We start from the raw sequence: 26,092 nt of genomic DNA, 5'->3' as shown, positions 1-26,092 counted from the left end.
ATGTTCTACATCTTGATTGGATCATGGTTAAGCGGCTACATAACTATGTAAAATCACATCAAGCTCTGTGTTTCTGAAGGGTCCTCTGAATTGTCATGAGTGCTGAGGAGAGGCACCTGATTTATCCTAGTGCCATAAGAAAGCCTCTTCGGATGTGCTACATAGAGCTGGAGAAATATAGGAGGAAGGTTTGTCAGGAAAAAAAAATTCTTAGAGGATTTCACTGCTTCAAATAAAGTCTGTGGATTGACAATGACAGTTAACCTTCATTCTTAAGGTTATGGAAATCCACTAAATGTTATAGATTTTCAATAGAACTGTGGGATTGCAAAGGAGGAAGAAATGAACCCAATGTGAAACCAATTACCACTGAAGTGATATTGGAATTTATTCCTTAATAATGGATAGCTATTACCAGATTGAAGGTGATGAAAAAATTAGGAGTATATGTTAGTGAATTACAGTACAAATCAAGCAAACCCAGTTTATTTTTTGAACTTACAAAAGTTTACCAGATTGCAATAATCAGATGAAAATACATCTAGAGTGAGTATTGTGATAAAAATCACAACAACAACTTAAATTTGTTTTACAAGTGACAACATACAGTTCAATCCAGTCCACCTGCCTATTCTGTAAATGTAGTTTACCAGTTAATATCCTGATTTTTGCAAAAAAAAAAAAAAGTTACCTAAATTCTCTTTGGCTTTTCTCCTTCTGATTGCAATGGGAAAAATGCATACTAGTGAAGGGAGATTGAATGTGTTACTACAGATAAAATCATTAAAAAGATTTGAAATATGGTACTGGCGTAAGCAATAAGTGTTATTATATATAACAAAACATACAAAACTAACAATTGCTGATGATATATTAGAATTAGAGAAAACTGCTTTTCTAGCACTCTCTTTTAGAATGAAGGGTTGTTTTATATCTTTTAACTGACTTAGCAAAATATTTCCAATGAACAAGGAAATACTTTGATTAAATTCCATATTTGCCAAGCAACTTTGATTTTCTTCTCTGATTTTTGATTTTTGTGTATATAGATATTAGAAAAGGAGGTGCCTATGTAGCAATATTGTACTCTGCTTGTTGAAAAGTAGTGTCTCTTCAAAAAGTATAGCTCCAAGAAGTGTATTGTGTTATCTCTGATACGATTGTTCATTGTAAATCCTAATCGAATATAGACTCTTATTATTCTGAAAGTTCTGAAATTTTTGATTTAACAAATATGTATATGATCAACTAGTTTAATATTTTATATGATACAAAGTAAATGTCAAAGTTAATATTCTCACATATAAATAATCTATTGGTCACGACCTATTAGTGAAAGACCATTTTTTTCCTTTTAAAATGCTTTGGGGGCCGGTGCCATGGCTCACTAGGTTAATCCTTCGCTTGTGGCACCAGCATCCCATATGGGTGCCAGGTTCTAGTCCCGGTTACTCCTCTTCTAGGTCAGCTCTCCACTGTGGCTCAGGAGGGCAGTGGAGGATGGCCCAAGTGCTTGGGCCCTGCACCCACATCGGGGACCAGGAGGAAGCACCTGGCTCCTAGCTTCAGGTAGGCGTAGTTCTGGCAGTTGTGGCCATTTGGGGGGTGAACTAATGGAAGGAAGACCTTTCTCTCTGTCTCTCTCTCTCTCATTAACTCTCTCTGTCAAATAAATAAATAAAAAAAAGCTTCATATTCTTTGTCAAAGTCAGTTTTCTGTGAGTCAACTTCTATTGAGCCAGTGCAGAGGTACAATTTTCTCTCGAAACTACCTTTCTGCTTAACAGTTTACTCATGTTTTATAGCCAGAGTTCAGAGAGTTAAGAGAGGGCGATGGCCCCTTCCACTCCTGAACAAAAGCCACATATGTCTTTGTACATTGTGTGCAGTCACCTCCGCCCCTAGGTAAAGAATTAGAATTGTAAGGAAGTTTAATTTGGGCCGTGAAGGCCTGACTAAAACTCATTTCTTGCAGCTTTACCTGCTCCTTATTGTGGTTGTCTGGCTTCCCTTTGAGTGTTGTGTTGCAAAATAACTCTTCTGGAACTTTCTCTTTTTTTTTTTTTTTTAACTTTTACTTAATGAATATAAATTTCCAAAGTACATCTTATGGATTACAATGGCTCCCCCCCATAACTTACCTCCCACCCGCAACCCTCCCCTTTTCCTCTCCCTCCCCCCTTCCATTCACATCAAGATTCATTTTCGATTCTCTTTATATACAGAAGATCAGTTTAGCATATATTAAGTAAAGATTTCAACAGTTTGCACCCACATAGAAACACAAAGCGAAAAATACTGTTTGAGTACTAGTTATAGCATTAAATCACAATGTACAGCACATTAAGGACAGAGATCCTACATGAGGAGTAAGTGCACAGTGACTCCTGTTGTTGACTTAACAAATTGACACTCTTGTTTATGGCATCAGTAATCACCCTAGGCTCTTGTCATGAGCTGCCAAAGCTATGGAAGCCTTTTGAGTTCACCAACTCTGATCATATTTAGACAAAGTCGTAGTCAAAGTCAAAGTGGAAGTTCTCTCCTCCCTTCAGAGAAAGGTACCTCCTTCTTTGATGACCTGTTCTTTTCCCTGGGATCTCACTTGCAGAAATCTTTCATTTAGGTGGTTTTTTTTTTTTTTCTGTTTGTTTGTATGTTTTTGCCAGAGTGTTTTGGCTTTCCATGCCTTAAATACTCTCATGGGCTTTTCAGCCAGATCCACAAGCCTTAAGGGCTGATTCTGAGGCCAGAGTGCTGTTTAGGACATCTGCCATTCTATGGGTCTGCTGTGTATCTCACTTCCCATGTTGGATCGTTCTCTCCCTTTTTTATTCTATCAGTTAGTTTTAGCAGACACTAGTCTTGTTTATGTGCTCCCTTTGGCTCTTAGTCCTATCATTATGATCAATTGTGAACAGAAATTGATCACTTGGACTAGTGAGATGGCATTGGTACATGCCACCTTGATGGGATTGAATTGGAATCCCCTGGTATGTTTCTCACTCTACCGTTTGAGGTAAGTCAGCTTGAGCATGTCCCGAATTGCACATCTCTTCCCTCTCTTATTTCTTCTGGAACTTTCTCTAATAAACAACTCAAGAGAGTTAAATTATCTACCTGTATTCCAGTTCCTTTTTGCCTAAATCCTACACTTGTGGCTACAGCTTGACTGCCATTTAATTAGAGGCATGTTGAAATTTGAGTGCATTTGCAATGAGCCTGTAGATTAAATGAAACAATTGACCTCTTAATAATTTTGAGTATGGCCACCGCCACAGCTCAATAGGCTAATCCTCTGCCTGCGACACCAGCATCCCAAGTTCTAGTCCCGGTCAAGGTGCCGGATTCTGTCCTTGTTGCTCCTCTTCCAGTCCAGCACTCTGCTGTGGCCCGGGAAGGCAGTGGAGGATGGCCCAATTGCTTGGGCCCTGCACCCATATGGGAGACTAGGAGAAGCACCTGGCTCCTGGCTTCGGATCAGCGCGTTGCCCCAGCTGCAGTGTGCTGGCTGCAGTGGCCATTGTGGGGGTGAACCAAAGGAAGGAAGACCTTTCTCTCTGTCTCTGTCTCTGGCTGTACTCTGCTGTCAAAAAAAAAAAATAATTTTGAGTATTCTGACCAATGACCATCTCTTCATTTATCTATGTCTTTTATTTATCAGTATACTTTTGCTGTTTTCAGTGCAATGATCTTGTACATATATTGAATTTGTTGATATGCACTTTGTGTATTTACCTCCAAATTTTATTTTTATGAATAAATTACATATCAGTGAAGTTAGATTTACAAACTGTGACATATTTGATGGTATTTAAGAAAACTGTAAGCATAGAAGTTTGGAGGGTTGGGGTTGGCGCTCTGGTGTATCAGGTAAAGCCACTGCCTGCAGTACTAGAATCCCATATGGATGGTGGTTTGAGTCCGGGCTGTTCCACTTCTGATCCAGCTCTCTATTGCCTGGGAAAGCCATGGAAGATGCCCCAAGTCTTTGGGTCCCTGCCCCTGCATGGCATACCCAGAAGAAGCTCCTGGCTCTGGATGAGTTCAGTTCCAGCCATTGTGTCCATTTGGAGAGTGAAACCAGCCGATGAAAGAACTCTCTCTCTCTCTTTTTCTTTCTCTCTCTCTCTCTCTCCCTCCGTCTCTTTATAACTCTGCCTTTTAAATAAACAAATAAACCTTTAAAAGAGAAGAAATGTGGAGAGTCTATGAAGGAGATCTATAATTAGGAGTAGCAACCTTGAAATGGAAGGAATGCAGTAGACAAATCCACTAAACTTGAGAGTGAGAAGAATGTGGCTACTATTTGGATGCTTTAGAATCATTCCTTTGTATAGTAGGAGATATTTGAGCTTTTTTTTATATTCTGAAGGGTAACAGCAGTGAAAGTAAGTCAATAAATATATCAAAATGTAGGAGAAAGGGAGGATATTTTGAGTCAAATGGATGGAAAATGACAAAGAATGATTATGATGTGACTATTAATATAAGCTCTTGGCATCAAGGTTTTAAATATAGTCCCACATTGGGCCAGCGCCGCGGCTCACTAGGCTAATCCTCCGCCTTGGGGCGCTGGCACACTGGGTTCTAGTCCCGGTCAGGGCGCCGGATTCTGTGCTGGTTGCCCCTCTTCCAGGCCAGCTCTCTGCTGTGGCCAGGGAGTGCAGTGGAGGGTGGCCCAAGTGCTTGGGCCTTGCACCCCATGGGAGACCAGGGTAAGTACCTGGCTCCTGCCATTGGATCAGCGCAGTGCGCCAGCGCAGCGCGCCAGCAGCGGCGGCCATTGGAAGGTGAACCAAAGGCAAAGGAAGACCTTTCTCTCTGTCTCTCTCTCTTTCTCACTGTCCACTCTGCCTGTCAAAAAAAATATATAGTCCCACATCATTTCCACTTGGAATTTGAGAGGCGCTATTGTTTGGATATTAGAGTGACACCCAAAGGCCCATATGTTAAAGGCTTTGTCCTCATGGTGGTGCAAGCGGGAGGTGGTGGAACCTTGAGAAGGGTACTAAGTGAGAGTTCCTTAGGTATTTAGAGGCAAATCATTGAAGGTGGTTTTGGGACCCTGGTCTCTCTCAGTGCATTCTGGGTTAAGACATGACTCTTTTCTTTGACACATGTTCCTATTGCTGCGATCCATGGCCCATTTCAGAGACCAAATACCCATCGCTATACCCTAGCTTTGTCCCTCCAAAACTCTGAGCTAAACAAATCTTTGCTCTTTATATAGTTAGTTGTTTCAGGTACTTCGTTATAGGACAAAAACTAATACAAGGATCCATACAATTTAACCCTCATAATCCTTGAGAATTTCACTATCTTGATTTGAGTGTAAAGACTAAGATGATATACCTTTAGATGCCATCAATGGAAGATTCACAGTGTTGAGTTTCTGTCACACCATGGGCACAAGCCTGACACTCTACACATATTTTAGTAACTTATTTAATGATAAATAGTATTATCCTCTTTTCTTCTTTTGACCTGACACTCAGATAACATCCATGCTGGCCACAATCTACAAATACTTAAATAGCTTATTAAGTCTCCCACTGGGCTTCTTTCCTACGATTTCTCACCCATATTTTCCATCCCTGTTTTACCTCCTCAAAATGCATAAAATGCAATATAACATCATCCCCAATGTTATTTTCTTACAAATGTATATCTCCAAAGGATAGCAATCCCTTATTTTGAATAAGTGTGTTTGTGTGTGCCTGTTTGTGACTCTTATATTTCTGCTAAATGTCTAACATCCACTTGGATATTAACTATTTAAATCAAAATTCATCATTTTCTTTCCATTTATTTGCTTCACCTGTGTTGTTGAGAAAAGACAATTTCATCCTTGCTGTTTCAAGTCAGAAAAGTAGCAACAATTGCTATATCAATTTCTTCTACATTATATTTTCTAATCAAACAGTAATCCTAATGATTCTACTTTCTCAATAATTCTGTCATTGATAACAGGCTTTTCTTCATTGATTCTCTCCCTTCCAAATAATCCAGAAAGAAATTTTCACTACTCGCGTGGATACACATTGGCATTCTAATTGAAGTATTGGATGTGTTTCCTTTGAGGTAAAATCTAAGTAGTTTCACATTTATTTAGGTTGTGTCAACTAAGACTTACCAGATTTTACCAAATGTTTTATGTTCCAATATCCAGGTTCTCATCATATTGTTTTCTGAGCATTGTAAGGGGTAGTCATTGCTTCCCTGTCTATCTCATATGTTCTTTTCTTTCCTACATACAATTTCATCTGCGTAATTCTTACTCATCTTTCAGATCTCAGCTGAAATTTTGTTGTGAAGGAAGGCCTTTCCTGAATAGGACCATCAAATTAATTTCATTATATTCTATGTTTCATTTAAATATTTTATTAAAATTAAAATAACAGGAATGTCTAGAATTCTTCTAAATCTCTATGAAATTAAGAATTTTTATCTGCAGAATAAATGTTTCCTTGAAGTCAAGATGCATTTGAATTGAAGTGATTCCTAATGCATATTTCTTAGTACCCATGGCTTAAGGGAGAGAAGATTTGGCTAACCTAAAGAACCAACACTCTATGTGGACATTGTATTTTGAGAAGCTGACAGAGTATATGTAGAAACTGTAGTGCTTGGAGCTAATTACTAATTCATAAAGAAGATATAGTTCTAATCCACTATTAATGATGCTAGACTGCCTCAGATGTTGCAAATCACTGAAGTTTCTGCTTTCTAAACCTTAATGTGCATAGAAATAACCTCAAGGGCGTGCTAAAATGTGTACTCTGATTCTGTCAATCTGGTGTAGCACCTGAAATTCTGCATGTTTAATAAATTCTCAGGTTACTTTACTGGGACTTTTTGTCAGACTACACTGAGGTTTGAATAGCAAAATCTTAAACTGTGCTTCTTTGGAGGAAAAAGGCATTATATAATCTATTTTGAGAGGAGTGCAAATTAAAAGGAAATTACTTGCTACATTGGTTACCATAGCTTTTCTTCCAAAGGATATGTGAGAAAACCTGTTTGTTAGGATGTCATATTTATAGAAATTCTGCAAGTGTATGAAAATTTTCCCCAGGACAAAAATAAAATTGTAGATAACCAACAAAATATTCATATGAATATACATATGAGGAAGGAGTCCATAAAAATAAGAAATGAGTGAAAAAATTGTTTAAAATGCATCAAGGAGGTAGGAAAGTTATAAATCTGTATGGAAAAGGAAAAACACAAAGAACGCTATCCACCGAGGAATAAGGACTTAATGGTGTCCAAATAACTATTTATTTCTATGATATATTAGAAAAGTGGTAATTTATCATTTTATTTAAGTTAGCAACAGAGATTCATAGTAGGCTTTGCATTTTACTCAGAAAATATTGCTGTAGAAAAATATTAGTTTTTAGTGAATACACATATTACAGCAAAGAGAAACTAATGGTGGCAAAATATAGACTGATCATTTCATGAGAAGAAAAAATCACATGCTATACTCCCCTACCCTCCTCCCAACACACACAAGTGTGTGAACACAGCTGTTTGAGAACTGGAATCTACAATTCCCCTCCCACCCCACATATTACTATTTGCATTATTATGGCTTCACTAGATTGTCTTCTTCAGCATAACTAGATTGTTCTAGAAGACTCTTGCCTAGGCAAATAGCTTTATTATTCATTATAGGAAATTCCCCCAAAATGGAAAACTCTTCTTATAGAAAGCACAAGCTAACCTTATCTGCCTTTTAGATTTGTGCCTCAAATTCATCACTTTGCCGTATCCAACAGTAGTAAAGTGGTATATTATGATTCATACTGTTAATTAAACTCTGGAATTAAAAGACAAATCTTAAAATCAGACTCATAGAATGGCAGATGTCCTAAACAGCACTCTGGCCTCAGAATCAGCCCTCAAGGCATTCGGATGCAGCTAAAAAGCCCATGAGAGTATTTCAGGCATGGAAAGCCAAGACACTGTGGGAAAAAAAAAAAAAAAAAAAAAAAAAAAAAAAACTAAATGAAAGATCTCTGTGACTGAGACTGAGATCCCAGTGGAAAGAACAGGCCATCAAAGAAGGAGGTACCTTTCTCTGAAGGGAGGAAATATCTTCCACTTTAACTATGACCTTGTCTAAATAAGATTGGAGCTAGCAAACTCAAAAGCTTCCATAGCCTTGGCAACACATGACAAGAGCCTAGGGTGATTACTGATACAATTGACACAAGAGTGTCAATTGTTAAGTCAACAGCAGGAGTCACTGTGCACTTACTCCCCAGGTAGGATCTCTGTCCTTAATGTGTTGTACTATGTGAATTAACAGTATAACTAGTACTCGAACAGTACTTTACACTTTGTGCTTCAGTGTGGGTACAAACTGTTGAAATATTTACTTACTGTATACTAAATTGATCTTCTGCATATAAAGATAATTAAAAATGAATCTTTATGTGAATGGGATGGGAGAGGGAGTGGGAGATGGATGGTTGTGGGTGGGAGGGAGGTTATGGGGGAAGAAGCCACTGTAATCCAAAAGCTGTACTTTGGAAATTTGTATTTATTAAATAAAATTTAAATAAAAAGAAAAAAATACTTCCAATTACAAATAAGAATGATAGAGAAATATAGAAATCATTGACATGACATTTTTTTAAATTTCCTTTTGGGTATGTATATATAATATACATATTTAATTTTATTAATATAAAAATAAATTTCATGTATTTCATAGAAGATAACCATATTTCTAAGGAAAACAAAACACACTTCCCACCCTGCCTCTCTCAGTCCTCTCTCATTTTTTTCTTGCTTTTGTTCCCTTAATTTTATCAATAACATAATTTCAATTTACTTTATAATCACAGGATTAATACACTACTAATGATAACTTTCAACAAGTAAAAAATAGAAAGACCACTGTGTCGCTCCCCCTCTTCATGGAGGAACGACACAGGACCCTGCGCTGTTCTTTTGTCTGCTCGGCCCTTCCCGGGTTTGCTGCTGGTTCTTCCCGGGTTGGCTACCAACCCTTCCACCTCCGTGGAAGGACGGTTCCCCCTGCCACTTTCCCCACTTCTGCGGGGGAGCGGCACACCGCCGGCTGGCTCTCTCGGGGGCTGCTCAGGTGTTCCTCAGGTGTTCCTGGTGCATGTTGTCTCTCTCCTCCTTTATAGTCCTCTTCCACCGATCCCAACTCTGCTACCCACACACCGAGTATGCTGCTCTCCTCCAATCAGGAGCAGGATCAGCTCCTGCAGGTCATCACTCAAGTTGGCGAGAGGCAGCTTCGTAGAAGTTGTTACTCCCTTCTCAGCGCCATATTGTGGGAAAGCAGATGCATAGAATAAGTCTTAATTCCACTAACAGTCTAGTCCGAGTTGCTCCCCACACCACTGGAATACAGACAAGGGCTATAAACAATAATCAAAGCCTAAGAGGTCAATTTCATTCTTATACATTGCTGTTTTGTAACATGACATGAGTTTTTACATGTTAAAGATATATCCAATTGGATAGCTTCTTGGATATTTTTAACATGTAAAAACACATATCATGTTAAGCAAAAAACCTCAATAAAATAATAAAGGAAAAAAATTTTTCTGTGCCAAGTACATATCATCTACTCTAAATGCTTTTAAATTATACTTTTTCTCCAAATAACCATATTTTCTATATACATATGTTGCAGAATTAAAAGATAGTTTCAAAAACTTAAGCATGCCAATGGCTCTGTGTGATCTTTTGTTTCATATAGTGCATATTTTACATTAACCATTCCAGTAACTGCTACCTTGATATTAAAATCTTTGCTAGAAGGAAAACACTGAAACACTACTATATAATTATTTGAGAAATTTAAAAAGTAATCTAGAAATATGGAAGAATTCTCCAACTTTCCTTGTCCAAAAATGTAGTATACTTGAAAACTGCATGGAAGATACTCAAATAATGGGCCTAAGTTCAAGAACTGTTTTCTGTAATCAACACAATTTGTATTTTGGGGAAATAATGTAAAACCTGAAAGCCATGCTGGATTCACAGAATTAATGAAATAAGAAACAACCATAAGCTGAGCTTAATGTTTCTTTTTAAAAATGTGTTTTTGGGTAAGATATGATACTTTGAAGCTCTTATATTTCAAAACATGAAATAAATTGTTGCATATGTCTTGAGGTAATACATAGTAGCATTGTTTAAAAAGGCTATTACGATTCTCTGCTTACTATGTTCTAATTAATTTATTTTTCATTGCAAATCTAAAAATACTAAGACAATTTTATTTTTTCAATAAATATAATTACAAGAAAAATTTCCATCTAATTCAGGAAAATAAGGAGAAACTAGAAGACAATGATATCATTTAAGTATTGAATAAAGCATTAAATGAGATTATTATGTCCAGTATAGATATTCTCCTAAAAGACTGCAAAGACAGAAAAAAGTCACTCTTTTATTGAACCAAGCTAACACAACTCAATATATACAGGCTTTAAGGACAATAACTAGTCCTCAAGGAAGAGGACTTGACAATCTATTTGTTAGAATAATATACCTGAATGATGCATTACATATCTCAAAACACAAAATTTTGAATATTCTTACCATAAAGGTATGATAGAAGTTTAAGATGATGGATATTCTAATTACTCTTAGTTGATTATCAACCAACATATACATGAATCAAAACATCATATTGTACCTCATAAACCCATGTAAACTGTATGTCTCAATCAAAATTAAATTAAATTATTAACTCTAAATTTACTTAGCAATTGAGATTACTATCTATGACAGCTAATTAGCTTTAAACAAAGGAAAAAATAAACTCCTTATATCTTTACGACAACAGTTATATCTGCAATTTAGGAAAACATATCTACTGAAGTTAGGTTTCTGTCTTCCCACAAAAACTGGGACATAAGGCACTTTCTTCTTCAAGATTACATTTTAGAGACCATTCCCATGTACTACAGAAAGGCAACCCTGGGTCTAAACACTAACTAGAGGCTGAATTAGATTTTGAAATGCATATTAAAACATCTCAAAGAGAGGATAGAATTAACAATGACACATTTTCTTACATAAATACCCTAAAAAGGGAGTGAAGATGACTTATTTCCAACAAGAAAACTTCTACCTCTGTTTAATTTGCATTTATCCTTACTAATACTTTTTAGAAATACATACAAATATGTTTAAGTTGGCATTAGTACCAACATAATTAATCAGATAAAGCCATAAGACATAATACTGAAATAAAACCAGTGTATTATCAATTGATACAAATGTTGTCATCATTTATTTAACTCTTCAGTTAAATCTGCTTGTGCAAGTCAGAAACCATTGGCAAAGGGAACATTAGCAATATATCTGTTTATTTATTTAAGAGGCAGTCAGAAGGGAGAGAGAGAGTCATAGAAAGAGAGTGATGCCTCTTCAACTGATTCATACTCCAAATAACTACTTCATCTGGGAGTGAGCCCAGATATAGGAAGCATTTGCGAATTCAGTCCAGGTCTCCCTTGTGGTGGAAGGAACCAATGACTTGAGTTACTATCCTTCGGTATTCACAGTAGCAGGGAATTGGGTTCAGAATCCAGAATATGGTAGCGAATCTATGTACTCTGAAATGGGACATGGGCTTCTTTACTGCCTTCCAAACTGCTGGGCTAAATAAACATGACCCTCTTGCCATATTTTTGATGAGCAGTTGCTAAAGTTTTTCCAATGATAGATCTTTTTCTCTGTAAGCAAAAATCTTAATATATTTAAGTCAACATGAAACATCTTTATGATTTTCTAATGATACAGAAACAACCAAAATATAAGAAAGAATATGCTAAAAATTATATGAACAAAAAATTATTCAAGACTTGCAATAGAGGAGAGAGACTGTTGCTATAGGAGTTGAGATAAAACAACTCCTTGAAACCAAAAGCAGAAGGACTTTTAATAGTAGTGTTAGCTAGCAGAAAATTACTTGAATGCAGAGTGTGGTAAGGTGGGGGTGGGTATTTGTCAATAGAATTAGGATGTCAATGTTTTCTTTTATTTTTGCAAGCCTGGAGTCTACCTTTCTACATAGGAGGCATGGTCCCAATTTGTCTTTTTTTTCTTCAGCTTAAATTTGTTTCTATTTTTAAATTTATACAGGTTGAGGCCAGCACCGCAGATCAATAGGCTAATCCTCCGCCTGCAGCGCCGGCACACTGGGACCTAGTCCCAGTCGGGGCGCCAGATTCTGTCCCGGTTGCCCCTCTTCCAGGCCAGCTCTCTGCTGTGGCCCAGGAGTGCAGTGGAGGATGGCCCAAGCCCTTGGGCCCTGCACCCCATGGGTGACCAGGAGAAGCACCTGGCTCCTGCCTTCGGATTAGCGTGGTGCACCAGCTGCAGCGCGCCAGCCGCAGCGGCCATTGGAGGGTGAACCAACGGCAAATGAAGACCTTTCTCTCTCTCTCTCTCTCTCTCTCACTGTCCACTCTGCCTGTCGAAAAAAAAATTTATATAGGTTGAACAAATTTCATTTAACTCATATACAGATTTAGAGACAGAGTGATACTTCCCACTCTAACCCCCTTCCACTCACGCTCCCACCATCCCTCCTGCTTCCTTTCTTATTCTTCCATTTTATATTTACAATGGCTTACTTTCATTCTATTTTATAATCATAAGATTAACTCTCCCCTAAGTAAAGTATTCAACGAATAGAAGAATAAAACACTGTTCCATACCAATAGAGACAAGGGTGGTAAATAATAAGCAATTCTCCAAAAGGTGAATTTTGCTCATATACATTTTTGGTACTATATTAAGTTAGCACAGATCAGGGAAAACATATAGTATTTGTCTTTTTGGGACTGGCTTATTTCGCTAAGTGTATTGGTTTCCAGCTTCATCCATTTTGTTTCAAAAGATAAGATTTCATTCTTTTCTATGGCTGCGTAATAATTCATAGTGTACATTTATTATAATTTCTTTATCCAGTCATCAGTTGGCGGGCATCTGGGTTGATTCCTTACCTTAGCTATTGTGAATTTAGCTGCAAAAAATATGGGGGTACAAATCACTCTTTAACATGCTGAGTTCATTGAGTTTGATTAAATTCACAGCAGGGGAATGGCTGGGTCATATGTTAGACTGATTGTCAGATTCGTGAGGAATCTTCATGCATTCTTTCACAATGACTATACTACTTTGCATTCCCACCAACAGTGGACTAAGGCACCTTTCTCCCCACACCCTCTCCAGCATTTATTGTTTGTTGATTTCTGGATGAGAGCCATTCCAACTGGGGTGAGGTAAAACCTCATTGTGGTTTTGATTTGCATTTCCCTGACAGTTAGTGATCCTGAATATTTTTTCATGTGTATTTTGGTCATTTGAATTTCACCAGTAATGATAAAATTTACTTACAACTTTTTTGGCAAAACTCCTCTGTTGATACTCTTTTGTTATTATATAATTATCTAATTAGAACTATCAGAGTAAGTAAATTGACCATACTAAATGACAAAAATCATAAATCTGAGGAGACTAGAAATTAAACAACATGTTGTTGATATGGTCAATAAAGTTAATTTGCATGTAGAAGAAAACTATGAAATTGAGCTTTAAATTAAGATCTGTAGCCATTTAGAAGGCTATTAGATCTCTTTAAAGTTTATATTTCATGGTTAATTTAATCTTATTTATTATTCTAAGCCAGGTTAATTTTCATACTCAAATGTCCCTACTTGATAAAAATGCTTGTAGTACGACTATGATAGTAAAAATAAAGGCCATGATTTCCATTTATTATCTTCAAATTAACCAGGTTGATAATAAACCCACCATACAAGGTACAATATTTCAATCAGCAGTGAAGATACATAGCCCTTACTACCACTACCGGAACTAAATGATGATAAAGGCTATCTAAACAATACTGTTATCAGAAGATATGAAAGATCTACATAATTGAGCCAGCTATTGCATTTATGGAGGTTTAATAATTGTTTAGTAGGTCAGCTAGGCAATGAGGCATCTATTCAATACAACAAAAGCTCAATGGATAATACAATAGTTTCCAGAAGTGAACAAAGCATACTTTTAGTCTATTTTATAGATTAACCCTTTGGTAAGATAATTGCTTAGTCTCTAAAATACCTGTTTCATGTCTACATTTGAAATCTTTCCATAGATGGAGACAGGGTTATGTTTTAGATAAGCAAATGTTTCCCATTTAAATTTATAGACACAATAATACACAAATAAAAACAGAAAGAAAATTATGAAAAGTTATATATATATATATTCAAAAGTGTAGCATATATGGGACAGGAATTGTGACACAGTGATTTAAGCGATCAACTGGAACAGCTACATTTCATAGCAAAGTGACATTTTTTAAAAAATATTTATTTATTTATTTGAAAGTCAGAGTTAAAGTTATGCAGAGGCAAAGAGAGAGAAAGAGAGAGAGAGAGAGAGAGAGAGAGAGAGAAAGAGAGAGGTCTTCTATCTGCTGGTTCTCTCCCCAGATGGCCACAACAACTGGAGCTAAGCTCATCCAAGCCAGGAGCCAGGAGCTTCCTCTGGGTCTCCCACGAGGGTGCAGAGTCCCAAGGACTTGGGCCATCTTCTTCTGAGCTGAATCAGTAGTGAGGCAGCAAGGATCCAATCCTGTGCCCATATGGGATATCAGCACTGCAGGTGGCAGCCCTACCTGCTGCACTACAGCACTGGCCCCAAAATGACATTTTTTGAGACTCAGTTTTTTGGGGCATTTGAACAAGGTTCTGTGGGCAGCCACAGGCAGTCGCCCCTTTTGTTTACGCTTAGACATATGGATGGAGACATCCCAGAACAGACAAAAGGCTAAGGAAGTTTCAGGAAGAGGCAGGAAGAACTGTGTCTCACTGTTACACTTCTCACAAAAGATGATGTAGATATCAGTCATACCTGAAACCTGCATTTATCACCCTTTTTATATTTGTATATTTTATTATACCCTTGTAATCAATGATTGATAACATTTTATGATCTATTAAGTAGAAGAACCTTGTGGGGAACTCTTTGTAACCCCAAAAGTCTTTTAGATATGTAAATATTTTGTATGCCTTCTTGTATACAACTGGTCATGTTTAAATACTACTGGATTTGTTGAATAAATGAACCTTGATCAGGATTTGTCTTGGCTCCATTCTTTGCGTCCTTGTCTGTGCATTCCCATTCTCTGTTTCAGGAAACCCGGTTCATTGTGCTGCAGGCAGGCACAAGGTTCCAGTTAATGTGCTTGGGAAACAGCTGATAATGGCCTACGAACTTTAGTTCCTGCAACACATATAGGTGACTTGGATGGAATTCCTGACTCTTGCCTTTGGACTGGCCTAGCCCTAGCTATTTCAGGCACCTGGGCTGTGAACCAGCAAATGGAACATCTCTATATCTATCTCTTCCTTTCTCTTCCTTGCTATGTCACTGTGCTATTCAAATAAATAAATAAATGCATCTTTCTAAAAACACCATAACAGAACACATAAAGATACATTATTTGTTAACATTGTGTGTTAAAGCTCCCTCATGTGAAATAAAACACAACATTATCACATGTATTGATAAATTAGTTGGTAAATTAGTTACAGATTGTATTTAATTTTTTTTTAAATTTTCTGGTAAAATATCAGTGAGGCCTAGAGTAGCTGGGTTTGATTCCTGACTCTGCTAGTTACCAGCTATATAAATACATGAACTCAGAGGACCTAAGCAGTTAATTTAATTAATCTCTGCTATACTTTTTACCCCTCCAAAACTCATGTTAAAATTTAATTGATATTGTGCAAATATTAAGAATCAAAGTATTTAAGAATGACTAGGCTCATGGGTGGGATTGGTGCCATTATAAAAGGGCAAGGTCACTCCTCTATTGCTCTCTCTTGCCTTCTTCCATGAGATACATGGTAAGCAGTCCTTGTAAACCTCTGGTGACTTTTAGATCTCCGGAACTGTGAGGCAATAACCTCTGTTGAATATAAATTATCCAGTCTCAGGTACTCTTTTATAACAAGATGGAACAGATGATATCTCTGTATCTTGAGTATTTTTAAAAATAACATGTAATTAATAAATATAATTTATAAGGATCTGTAAGTACTAAGTGAATAAAATGTGCAGTGCTATTATTAAAGAATGTGTAGAGTATATGTTTAGAGACATTATATGTATATACATGCATGAGTATTTGATAGGATTACTAAGTTAACATAAAATATTCTTTTTCTAAAACACTTGTAATCAAATGGATGGCACACTTTTAAAACATAATTTAAAAAATTGAATATATACCATAATAATAATAATTAAAACCATACTATTGTTTCTGAAACTCTATTAAAATATACATATATAATTTAAAATATTAAACTATACTAATATACAATATATACAATTAATATATTAATTGTATTATATCATATAATTATATATTATTATATATCATATATTTATAATATGTTACATATATTAATATATAACATATATATTATATTTTATATATAATATATTATATAATTATGTTATATTATATTAACTGTATTAATATATAATACTTGACATAGTATTGTAATATATATAATATATTGTATATTAATTTAGTCCAATAATGCTATATTAAGTATTTTAATATTTATAATCTTAGAAATAACAATTTATTAAAAAGCATACTTAATGTAAAGTTGTTTTCTGTTCTCTTCATATTTCAATGGCTAGAGGAAAAGGAAAAACTTAGGGACAGTCATTTAAATATTGAACAAAATAAACATTTTGAATCAACTGGCTTTGCAGTTAATCTAAAATTATTAGCTGTCTTTTGAAGTGGAATTGTTGAGTGTTACATTTAATTCCTGTAATTTATCAATTTTCTCATGTGCTTTATTTTCTTTAAAATAAGATTGTCAGCTCAGAACCCATTTTACACAAAGTGAATCATGTTGCAAAATAACTTTCTTCAGTGTAATAATCTTCTTCACCAAACCTCCGTATCTAGTAGCAGTCCTGCATCATTTTATGCTTCTAAATTGTCACTTCTTATATTCTCTTAATTGAAATTTTGACTATGTGCTAAGCTCACCCACATAAATGATTCTGAAATTACTGTAAATATGCCATCATTTAACTAGATCAATTAGCAATATGTTAAGTACAGATCTTTATGAAATTAATTAAAAGATTCTCATGTTCACCCTGCCAAGTTTATTTCAACTCTTCTTTTAAAAAAGTATTTAATTAGGGACCACTGATGTGGTGTAATGGGTAAAGTTGCTACCTGAGACACCAGCATCACATATGGGTACCATTTTGTGGCCTAACTCCTCCACTTCCAATGCAGCTCCCTACTCATGGCCTGGGGAAAGCATCAGAAGACAGCCCAAGTGCTTGGGCCTCTGCATCTGCATGGGAGACCTGCAAGAAACTCCTGGCTCCTGGGTTTGGACTGGCGCAGCTCCAGCCAGTGCGGCCATTTAGGGAGTAAACCAGCGCATGGAACATCTTTCTCTCTGTCTCTCCCTCTCAATGTCTCTAACTCTACCTCTCAAACAAATGAATAACATCTTTAAAATAAAGTGTGTTATTTTTATTTAATTGAAAGGCAGAACGACAGATAGAGATAGGTAAAGATAGAAACAGAAATTGCAGAGATGGAGAGGGAGTTGGAGATGACGGAGATGGAGATAGAGATCTTTCATCCTCTGGTTCACTCCTCAAATGCCCCAAACAGCCAAGGTTGGGCTAGGACAAAGCTAGGAGCTCAGAACTCCCTCTGGGTCTCCCACGTGGTTGTCAGGACTCACGTACTTGCATTATCGGTTGCCTCCCAGAATGTGCATTAGCAGGAAGTTGAAGAGAGGCACAGTGGTGACTTGAAAGCAGGCACTCTGGTATAGGATATGGACTCCCACGCTGCAACTCAATCTATTATGCCACAATGTCTTTCCTCTTTCTCTTTAAAAAAAATCTATTTACTTATTTTTGTCTACTTAGGAGGCAGAGTGAAGGGTGAGAGAGACAGACATAGAGACAAATCTTCCATCCACTGCTTTACTTCCTAGAGTAAAGCAAGAGCCAGGGCTGGGCCGGACTGGAGCAGGAATCTGGAAATCCATCTGGGTCTTGCAAATAGATGGCATGAGCCCAAGCACTTCAGCTATCATCTGCACCCAGGATAAATTATGAAAGAGCTGCAACTGAAGTGGTGTAGACAGGCCTCAAACTGGTACTCTGGTATAGGTTTTAGGTGTCCCAATCAGTGACTTGACTTACTGCCACAGTGCTTGCCCCTCAAACCTTATTATAATAATAATATATATATAATAATAATGGCATAATTATAATAATATGCATTTCCATTCTGGAATAAACAGTACCAACTTTATAAAAAATACTTTATGCTTTATAAAACATAGGGCAGAATTTAGTTTTAGATCTTATATTTTAAAAGACACTTTTGAATATGACCTAACCTCATAATTAGCTTTGTAATATATATTAATGTATTAAGCATAATATCTTCTCTGGATTATTGCATTATTTCATGTATTTATAGTTGTTCATACTTTTTAGTATTAGTGGAAATCTTTATGACATTTATGGCATTTGCAAAACATTTAGTCAGTAAATCAAATATGTAGCAAACCAAAAAATAGGAATTAATTTTATATGAATCTATCTACGTATTGATACTTAGGATAGACCCATTATTAACAATGCTATGGGAACATTGCAAAAGAACTACTACTTTACCATTTCTGTCTACCTTGAGTAGGCTCAAATATTTTTAGTAGTAGAAATAGAAAAATAAATTTACCAGTTGCCATTATCTACCAACACTAATTGAAGGAAGCTGCTAAGTGAATCTACGATTAGTGGATTTTTGAACAATTCTTTTGTTCTTTAAAATTCTGTAATATTTACATTAGAGGTAAATACGTATATATACAATGGGCTCATGAGCAAGTTCATGGAAAACACTTATGCAAACTTTATGCATGAATTTCAAAATTTTTTACAATAAAATAAACTTACAGTTTAAATCCAATCTCCATGAACTTTCTGAAGTGTCCTAATACTCCACATGTCTCTACATAAACTTTTAAATAGGCGTACTAATGTACAGTGATAGAACACATAGAATTAATTGCTTGCGGCTAGGAAAGTGAGAAAAAACAAGTTAAAATGGAAATCAAAGAAACTTTAGAGTTGAAAACATTTTTGTTATCTTTATTTAAGCAACATCTTCAGGTGAATATATATATTATATATGTGTGTATATATATATGCACAAACATTAAACTGTTCTCAATAAATTTCCAGTTTATTACATAATAATAACTATAATTGATAACTACTGCTATGCGTTAGTCTGATGACAATATTGTATTTCTGCATTGTAAATTCTATGTTCTTTATCCTCATCCCTGAGAGCGTCTTTGCACTGATGCTTAAATCTAGTTTCACTGAAAATTCCCATTCTCAAGTAAAGGCATTGTTTTCTTTAACAAAGAAGTAAAAATCTCTGTTGAAACATAAGAACTTATACTTATGGGCTTAGTAGATATTCTGTTTAAATGATACAAAAAGGGGCTTAAGAATCTTTCCAAACTAGATAATTCAGCACATTTTAAAAGAGAGATAACCTAGTAAGAAAAGAATGTAATTTAATTTGATATCTTCATTAGTCAGAAACCATCAACATGACTGGGCAATACTCACATCTTTCACATAAGTTATTCTCCTCTGTTCCTTCTACATGGCATTTCACAAGATTTGATGAGAAGATCTAGTATCAGTCTTGTGAAAACTTATATTTAAAAACTGTAAAAGTAAAGGTAAGAATTTTAAATATTTAGTGAAAATATAGGAAAATTTATGATATATTTAATTACTGATAATATTTCAAAGTTATTTTTAATAGTCATTAGTAGGATAAGATGTAATTTATGAAGAGTTTGTCTTAAGGAGATAATTTTTATTCGAACTAAGTAATTGGAAATTCAACTTCAATTTTTTACTAACTAGGTGCACATTCTTCAGGAGGAAATATAATCCTATGCCTCTGACCCTTTAAAGGTTCTTCACGATTTTTCAGCAAGCTGTATTATTACCTTAATGTCATCACACATTTGATTAATTGCACTCTGTAATCCCAAAATTCTCCTACAAGTCCAATTGGTTATGACATTATTTTTTACCACCCTATTATATAAATAGGCCACTAATGATAAGTAATGAAATAGTTCACTCTGCCATATAGAAAAATGAACAAATGCTGTCATAAGAATACATTCTCATTTTATGTTTGACTATGTGAAAAATGAACAATGAACTAGCTCATTTCACAGTTTATTAGAGAAAACAAATATAGAAACTGATTATTTTAGTAATTCAATAGCTCAAGTCTTACATAAAGAAGTATAAAATAGCATACCCAATGCCTACCTGTCCAATGAAAGGCACTCAAAGGATGAATATACCCAGAGGATGTCAGAATCTTAATTGCATTTAGACTGGCATTGAATGGAACCGGAAAAATTTGTGAACTACATTAAATCAGTTATGATGATCCAATGAGAGTATTAGAATTTGTTACATAGCTTTGTTCACTAAAGCTCAGAAGAACAATGTTGATATTTGTTCAATCTTATAGTCCAGTGGACAGAAAAGTGCTTGACCCATAGTTGATATTCAGTAATTGTTTGCTGTAGGAATTGATAAATACATTTATTATAAGATACTTCATACAAATAACTTAATTTGTGATAGACTCAGCCTACATACGTGAAGGATATTTATCCAGACAGAAACAAAGGGATAATCGGAAGCAACCCAAGATTCAAGTATCTTGCAAAATTTGATATGAGAAGGTGAAGCATACCATATATAACCTAGCCAGAAAGAGAATAAGAATTATGCAACTGGTATTCCTGTCATATAAGCAAAAGTTTAGGATATTTATCATCACAGTTCTAGACACAAAAAATTAAAAAAAAAAGTGTGTATAGCTGTCTTTGGATTTTACATGTCATTTGTTGATATTTCTCTCAGCTTTTTTCCCATGATATACCATGTGAGATTAGATATAAACTACAAGAATGAGTGAATGAGGCAAGTGTTGTGGCACAGTGGGTTAAGCCACTGCTTGAGATCCCTGCATCCCATATTGGAATGGCAGTTCAAATCCTGGCTATCCTTGGCTTTCTGTCTTGCTTCTGTTAGTGTACTTTGAAAGCAGGTGGTTGTCTAAGTGTCTGAGTTTCTGCCTTCCATGTCGGAGACCTGGATGGAGTTCCTGGCTTCTGCCTTCACCCTGGCTTAACCCTGACTGTTATGCGCATTTGATGTGTGAACAGTGAATGATACGTATCTCTCATTCTCTCTCCCTCTTTCTATCTCTGCCATTCAAATAAATAAATACATATTTAGAAAAACGATTAGGGGATTTGTGAAGTCAACTTGGAAAAGTCAGTTGCATTTCTGTATGTAAGCAACAGACAAAATTACAATTTAAAAACAGGGCCATTTAAAATATCATTCCAATATAATGAAAGTTCCACATTTCTCCCAAATAAATTACAAAATATTATCTACATACATTAAGTAATAATAAAAAAAGAGTTATAGCATATTCTGCTTTTAAGACGTTGAATGTTATATCATAAATTATCCAAAATTAATCCATACATGTATTATTCCATTAAAATACTAGCAATTTTTTTGTAAATAAAAAACATGATTACAAAGTTTGTTTATGTGAAAAAGAAATGGGCTAAGAAGAGCCAATAGATCTTGCAGAAAACAATCAGCTGATCTCTTCTGCCATCACATTACAACTTATTTAAGCTTATCACAATCAATATAGTACAGATTTGACAGGACAAGAAATAGACCATTGAAATAAATGGACAACCCAGAACAGATTCAATGCCTGAAGTTTGTTACTGCAGAAGCAGACCCTGAGGCAATAATTCAAATCAAATCATTTATTTGGGAAATTCATGTAACCAGAAGTCCAACTGTGGGGATTTGGGGAAGTGAAGACAGCCTGCATAGAATATCTTGTCCAATCAGGTCTAAAAAATTGTTTCCTCAGGAAAAAGAGGAATGAAGTTGTATTTCGGAGTACAAGATGCCACTTGTCTTAATTCTCTCAAACAGAAAGTCCTCTCTACAGTCAATGTAGCAGTAAGGGAAGGCAGAAAATTAGAATTCAGAAAGGCACATTTTCTCACTCTCTGAAATTTCAATATATAACAGAGCATCTCGATCACAATAGTTACTTTTAATATTGACTTAATCAAATGATCAAAATGTAGATCTTTGCTTTCTCGGTCATGTATATTTTTGAGCAAACTATTTTCCTTCCTAAAATTGAACTGAACCATCTTACAATAATTGGCAACCTTAATATTCATTGTGTTAGTTAAGTATTGATTGGTCAGTGAAATTATGTAAACCAAAAACTATATTAGACATGCATGCTGATTTTTAGATTTTTTTAATATTTAGAATAAATGTGTATATGGGGACTTTCTGGTGTTCAGCAAGGCCTAGATTTCTAGTACCATTATTTGGCTTTCACATATCAAAGGAAAATATATGAATTATTTACATTAGGGTAATCTGGAAATAATGTATTCATAAAATGAAAATTTTACAGGGTATGGTTAGAATACACAAAAATCTGGTAGCAGAAGACACAACTAAAATCTGCAGAGGCTCAAGACCCTCATATAAAATGGTGTCCTTCACTAAGAGGCTATTGGAACTCATAAGCGAGTTTAGTAAAATTTCAGGATGTAAAATTAGCACACAAAATAATAGCTCTTGTATACACAAACAATGCCATGACTGATAAAGAATTTCTAAGAGCAGTCCCATTCATAACAGCTACAAGTGGAATAAATTTAACCAAGGAGGTAAAAATCTCTATGATGAAAATTATAAACATTAAAGAAAGCAATAGAAGATAAAAAAATGGAAAAATTTTCTATATTCATGTGTTGGAAGAATTAATATCATCAAAATGTCAATACTAGCAAAAGCAATTTACAGATTCAATGTGATCCCAACCAAAATACCAATGCCATTCTTCTCAGATCTAGAAAAAGTGATGCTAACATTCATATGAAAACACAAGAGATCCTAAATAGCTAAATCAATCTTATATAACAAAAACCAAGCCTGAGGCATCACAATACCAGATTTCAGGATATACTACAGGGCAGTTATAATCAAAACAGATTGGTACTGGTACAAAAATACACATGTAGATCAATGTAACAGAATAGAATCCTCAGAAGTCAATCCATTCATCTAGAAACCTTTACTTAGTGTAACCATTTACTTAGGGTTAATCTTGTGAATATAAAGTAAACTGAAAGTAGGTACTTATTAAGAGTGAGAATAAGAAAGGATGGGAAAAGAAGTGTGGAATCAGGGGTAAAAGGGAGGGTAGGATGGGAAGTATCACTGTGCTCCTGAATCCATTTATAGGAAATACAAAAGTTTGTTCACTTCAAAAAGTCAAAATATAAAATAATTCATTAATTTTTTAAATGGTGTCATACTCGTATGTAAGCCAGGCACATCCTCTCACACACTTTATATCACACTATATTATTTATAAATCCAGATAAAATTAAATTCTGTCTAAAATGTACTGTACTATAATGTTTAGAAAATTACTATAAAAGCCAATAAGTTCAATGTGTGTGTGTGGAAATTTTTACAACATTTTTGATACACTCTTGGTGTAGTTTTTCCTTTACTTCCTTACATCTCAGACAGTTAGGTTTCTTATAGTCTGCAAATCACATCAAGATTTATGAGAGATCCAGTTATAGAACAACTGAGATCTCACCTCCATATCCATCCCATTAAAATAAATTTTCTTGATTTCCATTCAATTTTTCAAAACATGTCTGTAAAATTCAGTAAAACATATATTTTTACTTCAGTTTTGAGTCATGAATGTATACAGTAATTTCTAAAGAAGTCATTTCCTGATATCACTGGAATGCATGATATATGGACAATTTTCAGATTTACTCAACAACATAACACATAAAACAAGCTGAGCTAATTTAATCATTTAAGTTTCTTTGCTTGTAAGAGGAAAGGGGAGTTATAACAAGAGTTTATTTGAAACATTTAATAGAGTTTTATCTGTTAGAATAGGGAAAGCTTTTTTCTTATTTATTTTTTTTTAGAGAGAGAGAGAGAGAGAGATATCTTTCATTCACTGGTTCACTCTCCAATGACCACATTGGCCAGTTGGGGCTGGGTCATGCCCAAGACCAAGAACTCAATCTGAATCTCCCATGTGGGTTGCTGGGGGCTAAACACTCAGACCACCTTCTGCTGCTTTCCCAGGTACATCTAGCAGGAAGCTGGATCAGAAGCTGAGCAGGCAGGACTCTCATTGGTGCTCATACAGGATGCCAGCTTTGCAGGTTTAACCCACAGAGTCACATTGCTGACCCAAAAGTTTTCATTTATAAGCAACGAACTTTTTTTATATGAAAGCCCGAGAGATGTAATAAATAGTGTGCTACACAATGATACTTTAACTGTATTTTTTTGAGTCTATGTTGCCAAACTTGAGCAAGCAAGATTAAAAATTATTATGCGATGTATAACTTGATTTTATTATTTGATTGTGTATCTTAAACTGCAATTTAACAAAATTGAATACTTGATTGATAATAGTTAAAGTATTAGATTTATTTTATATATAATATGTACTAAATTAATATAAAATTATAATCAATAAAACTAAGGATTCCAACATTTTTGTGGCTGCAATAAAAGATTTTTAAAATAATATTTTGGTTGTGAGAGAAGATATAGCCGCCTTTTCTCCCAACCAACCCTTTGGCTCGGGACTTCTCTGGAGCCAGCAGCCGCCTGACTACGGGCCTGGGGTCACGGGCTCTGGCAACGATTTTGGGCTCCCTGTCCAACCAGTAGTTTGCAGTTGGCTGCACCAAGGCAGTGGAGCAGGTGCCCAAGGAGGTGGCCGAGGAAGCGGCCCAGGAGGCTGAGTCGTCACAGCTGCTGCACGGGACCAGCATCGGTAAGTGGTTCAACGGGCCCAGGGCGTTCGGCTTCCTGTCCATGAGCACTGGCGCAGGGACCGTGCTCGACCCTGAGGTGGATGTTTTTGTGCACCAGAGTAAACGTGGAGGGTCTCTGGAGTCTGAAGCAGGTGAAACCGTGGAGTTCATCTTCAAGAAGTCTGCCAAGGGACTGGAATCTATCCGAGTCACCGGGTCTTGTGGAGTATTCTGTATTGGGAGTGAGAGGCCGCCAAAGGGTAAGACCATGCAAAAGCGCAGCTCTAAATGAGACAGATGCTACAACAGTAGAGGTCTAGACCATCATGCGAAGCAGTGCAGGCTGCCACCGCAGCCCAAGAAGTGCCACTTCTACCAGAGCATCAGCCGTTTACTGTCCTCGTGCCCCCAAAGGCCCAGCAGGCCCCCAGCTCCCAGGGAAAGCCAGCCTACTTCAGGGAGTATGGAGAAGGGATCCACACCCTGCCCTGCTCCCTGAAGCCCAGCATTGAGTGGATGGGGACTGTTCTTATGCTATCAGGAAGATTCAAGGAGCAGGCATCAGTTGCAGAGTGGAGTAAGAGGGGGCAGAGTGGCTGGAGGGAGCTGGCACTACCATGTATCCCAGGCTGGGGTTCACAGCCTCGCCCCCTTTTCCTCTTGCTAGGACGAAGGAGTGAACCATGCTGTATCCAAAGACAGATAAGGGACCTGGGGGATATTGTCCTGAACTTGCATGCTTTGTCTGTGCCCAGGTGTGCAAAATCTCCAGCTTTAAGGAAGTAGCCTGAATGGGGAAGTAATTTTTCTTTCAAGGAAGGATTTAGAACAATACTAACCTCACCAGGGTAAAAAGATTGCTTGTGGGGCCAAATTACTGGACCCAACCCATAAACAACTACATTCTGTGGGAGGGAATCTCTCAGGAGTAAGGCAGGGTTTTCCATATCTTGTTTCCTCATAACTCGATCCTGGGACAAGGTGCTGAGAACTGTCTCAAGCACTGG

At 36.1% G+C, this 26,092-nt stretch overlaps 1 pseudogene; it reads left to right on the top strand.

The window, feature by feature from the left end:
* Positions 1 to 25,597, top strand: part of LOC100345321 (protein lin-28 homolog A pseudogene) — a 192,880-nt pseudogene extending 167,283 nt beyond the window's left edge.
* Positions 25,598 to 26,092: the final 495 nt, after the last annotated feature.

Source organism: Oryctolagus cuniculus, chromosome 6 (genome assembly GCF_051225735.1).
Source record: "Oryctolagus cuniculus isolate XC-2025 breed Fujian yellow rabbit chromosome 6, ASM5122573v1, whole genome shotgun sequence".
Classification (NCBI taxonomy): domain Eukaryota; kingdom Metazoa; phylum Chordata; class Mammalia; order Lagomorpha; family Leporidae; genus Oryctolagus; species Oryctolagus cuniculus.
The sequence above is the reverse complement of the archived record's forward strand: the minus strand, read 5'-3'. Positions and strand labels throughout refer to the sequence as shown.